This window comes from Hermetia illucens, chromosome 1, assembly GCF_905115235.1.
Source record: "Hermetia illucens chromosome 1, iHerIll2.2.curated.20191125, whole genome shotgun sequence".
In the NCBI taxonomy this organism is placed as follows: domain Eukaryota; kingdom Metazoa; phylum Arthropoda; class Insecta; order Diptera; family Stratiomyidae; genus Hermetia; species Hermetia illucens.
Genome location: NC_051849.1, coordinates 116,194,903 through 116,199,506, shown reverse-complemented (window position 1 = coordinate 116,199,506; position 4,604 = coordinate 116,194,903). Strand labels below are relative to the sequence as shown.

Genomic DNA, 4,604 nt, shown 5'->3' with positions numbered 1-4,604 from the left:
TCCTTCCAGGCGAATCATTTCAGAATACAAAAATGTGATTCCCGATTCCATTATAAAATCACACTAAAGTCAACTCAAGTCCGAACTTGCGACTATCGGCGTCACCATTTTTGCTAATAAAATTTAATTATTCTAATTGTAATTTATTTGATAATTCAAATTCACGATTTTCCCTCTTTTTAAGGTTTTGTGTGATTTATTCGGAAACCGCTGGACTGATTGTCATGAAAATTGGTGAGAGTATGTACTCTGGTGTTCCCTTTACATGCAATAAGTGGCGCCATTTAGTGTTAAATTTAAGGGGGGTTCCCCATACATGTGAATGGAGGGTTGTAATGATAGGAGTGGTTATAGGAGATCATCATCATCGAAAGGGAGGAAGTCCTCAAACTACTATTAGACTATTTAGGCATTAATATTCATTGTTCTAATCAATTTCATAACAATAATTAATCCTCGGTAGTATAGTGGTAAGTATCCCCGCCTGTCACGCGGGAGACCGGGGTTCGATTCCCCGCCGGGGAGCCAAACTCCGCCGAAGCCGGTCCCAAGCCCGGTTGTGAAAGGAGGAGGGATGGATAGCTTCAGTCTGAATGGCTGTACGCCACCGCAGCGTCTCAGGGGGTAGGTGAGGAAAGTGCAGGAACTTTGCAGTCTTGCAGATTACTCACTAAGGAAGCTATCTACACACCTGGCAGCTAGGGATAAAATGCACCACCAAAAAATGAGAAGAAGGAAAAATTTAAGGTCCGGTACGGATAACCGGCGGGAGTCGTCTGACTTGGTGACTGGGTCGGGCTCTCGTAATGGACAGCACGGCGTCGAAACCGCTAGTCGTGGGGCGGTTCGACGTCTAGGCGCCACGACGACCAGGAGCACAGCTCCGCCTGCTGCAGCTGTTTCGCCACAATCTGTGGCGACCACTTCAGCAGGTTCGCGTAGGAAGCGGATGAAATGGACTGAAGAAATGAACCTCTTCATCATCCGCTCCTACTACGAAATAACGGCGGGGGCGGGTACAACATCTTACCGCCCCTTGTTGCACCAGAGATTCGTCGAGCGTTTCCCGCAATTCGCGCACGTGACTGTGCAGCGAGTCGCAGACCAGTACCGCTTCATCACTCGCAGTGACACAATCCCGGCCACCATCAGGGAACGTGTTCGACTTGAAGTCATCGGGGAAACTGGTGACCGAGAGTCGATGGGGGCAGAGGCGGCGGCATCAACAACACCACGCCGCACTGCAGGCAACAGGTTCAGTACTCGCCGAAGCACTCTTCTCCACCGTCCAGCTGAGGTTTCCGCTGAAGTTCGGGACGAATTCCAAAGAGCGTGTATAGAATTCTCGGATATGGACCCTTTGCATAGACCAGGTATTCCCAGGCTCTATGCATCTCCAGCAACTCCGGGAATTCTATCTCAAATCAATGATGAGATTGCATCTCGACTGTGTGCTGATATGTCGCTGCTGCAACTACAATCACTTGTGTATTGTGGTGCAGTTGCGGCTATCAGATTGCACGGTCAGAAGATTCGCTTTCGCGTTATTGGTTTGAGTGACAAAAGAGATCCACCATGGAAAATTCGTCTGAAACGTCGGCGGGACTCACTAAGGCAGGACATTGCTAGACTGATTCAGATCAGCACTGGCAATGCCAGCCGACGGGTGAGAAATAAAGTGCAGAGGGTTTACCGGAACTATGCCATCCCCTGTGAGACACCCGTAGTTGAAATTCTGGACACACTAAAACAGAAACTTTCTGTCATATGCAGTCGGTTACGACGGTATGGCGAAAGTTATTCCAGACGTGTCCAGAATGCAACATACGCGAGGAACCAGCGGAGCTTTTTCAGATCTCTCAACGAATCCCAACAGAGCGTCCAGACAATACAGTTCTCGGTGACGGAAGCGAAAGAGTATTGGGGTGGACTTTGGGGGTTACCTGCCCAGCATGCTGAGCATGCTGAGTGGATCACCGCCGAAGGCACCCGCCATGCCAATACACCTGGCATGAATTTCGTGGATGTTACCGAAGAGGAAGTTCGACGAGCCATAAACATCTCGAAGAACTGGAGGGGCCCAGGTCTGGATCGGGTGCAGAATTTCTGGTATAAGAAATTTACCAGCGTACACAGTCGGTTGGCACGCAGTATAAATGAGGTCATGAGTCGGCCGGAGGAATTTCCACCTTTCCTCACTGCGGGGATTACCTACCTTATCCCTAAGAAGGACACGGTGCAGGACCCCGCAGACACAAGACCGATCACTTGCTTACCAACCCTCTACAAATTCATCACGTCCATTATTAGTGGAAGGATCAATGCGCACCTCGAGACCAACAACATTCTGTCCGAGGAGCAGAAGGGCTGCCGAGTTGGGTCAAGGGGTTGCAAAGAGCAACTCATTATCGACTCGGTAGTTGTAGGACAAGCAACTAGAGGCCAAAGAAACCTCTTCAGTTGCTATATCGATTATGCCAAGGCTTTTGATAGCGTTCCGCATACCTGGCTAATCGACATCCTACATCTGTATCGCATTGATCCGAAACTAATAAAGTTTTTGGCGACAGTCATGGAAGGGTGGCATACCACCTTGTCAGTCCGTACATCTGAGGGTGCTAATACCTCAGAGCCCATCCGTATTCGGAGGGGCATCTTCCAGGGGGATTCATTGAGTCCTCTTTGGTTTTGTATGGCACTGAACCCCCTTTCATGGCTACTGAATGATGCTAGAGGGCATGGTTTTGCAATAAAATATGGCCTGCGTGCTAAGTGCGAACTGACACACTTGATGTACTTAGATGACATCAAGCTGTATGCTGGTACTGACAACCATCTTAGAAGTCTGTTGCGAATAATAGACATGTTCAGCCGTGATATTCGGATGGAGTTTGGATTAGACAAATGTCGAATCCAAGCCATTCGCAAAGGTCATCACGAGCCGCATGCCGGACATAGCATTGGTGACCTCCACATCGAAGCTATGACCGAGACAGACTTCTACAAGTACCTAGGAATTCTGCAAGGAACCCATGCTCGAGTTGGTGATCTGAAGGAAGCTCTGCTGTCCGAATTCCTGCGACGTGTAAAGCTGGTGCTGAAATCGCATCTCTCGGGGAAGAATAAAGTAAGCGCGTTGAATGTATTCGCTATCCCTTCACTGGCTTATGCATTCGGAATATTGCCGTGGACGAAGACCGACCTGGAAAACGTCCAGCGGCGGATACGGACAACTATGTCCAAATTCCGAATGCATCACCCAAAGTCTGCCGTGGAGCGGATGAACCTGCCTCGTGACATCGGAGGTAGGGGCGTGGTTGACGTGGCGGCACAACATCATCGCCAAGTCGACTCGCTGCGCGCTTATTTTTACAGTAAAGAGCAGGCGAGCCCCTTGCATGCGGCTGTCTGTAAGGCAGACTGTGGACTGACTCCGCTTAACTTGAAGGATCGATCTTTCAATCCTCTGAGTGGGGTGAAGTCGGACCAGGAGCGGATCGAGGAATGGAAGTCGAAGGCAATGCACGGTAAACACGTGAATTGTCTTTGGCAGCCATTTGTCGATTTGCATCTGTCGAACAGGTGGCTGTGTGCTGGGGAACTCTTTGCTGAGACGGAGGGGTTTATGTGTGCCATTCAGGATGGCGTGGTCGCCACCCGAGCTTATAAAAAGCTCATCATGAAAGAACGGGTGGAGAACGACCAGTGCAGAATGTGTGGTTCGGCGTTAGAGACGTTGGACCATCTCATTTCTGGCTGTACTGTTATGGCACCGGTGCAATACATCACCAGGCATAATGCTGTATGTAAGGTTATCCATCAAAACCTTGCATATAAGCATGGGCTGATCACGGGGACATGTCCGGTTTACCGATATGAGCCGCAAGCAGTACTTGATAGTTCTGCTTACAGCATGTATTGGGACCGGCAAGTTCTGACTGATCGCCATACCGCACACAACAAGACTGACGTACTGCTAGTTGACAAGACGGGTCGCTCCGCGTATATTATTGATGTTGCTATCCCCCATAATAGCAACATTGAACGGAAATACGTGGAGAAGAAGGTGAACTATGAGCAATTGGCTCGGGAAATCAAAGAAATTTGGCGTCTTGAGCGGGTGGTTGTAGTTCCCATAATATTGTCAGCTACAGGTATTGTACCTAAATCCCTCACGGCTTCCCTTGATGTCCTGGGACTTACGCACAGTCTGGTTCAAACCATGCAGAAGTACACCATTCTGCATACGTGCTCGATGTTGCGGGGAGTACTCGACGGATTCTCCCACTGACCTACCACCGGCCACCACCACCAGTGCCCCTTTAGTTTTTAACTAGGCAGGATCGTCCGAGCCTAAATGCTTGGCACTTAGTGCTAGTATTAGGTAAAATCCGGCATCTGCCGAGATTGTGATAACTCGGAAATTAAAATAAAGAAAATGAAGATAAAATTCAACGAAGGGAAAGAAAATAAATAAAAGAAAAACAAGAAAAAAAAAAATAAAAAAATAAGAAAATAAGAAAAATAAAAACAATAACTCACCCAGGAAGTCACTCCGAGCTCGGATTGCGGCTGGTGTACAAAGTTCTAAAAACAATTTTATA

General features: G+C 48.4%; 1 non-coding gene across 1 annotated transcript; it reads left to right on the top strand.

The window, feature by feature from the left end:
* The first annotated feature begins 453 nt into the window (after positions 1-453).
* Trnad-guc lies at positions 454-525 on the top strand. Its single transcript has one exon. It is a non-coding gene; the product is annotated as a tRNA-Asp (tRNA).
* The last annotated feature ends 4,079 nt before the right edge of the window (positions 526-4,604 follow it).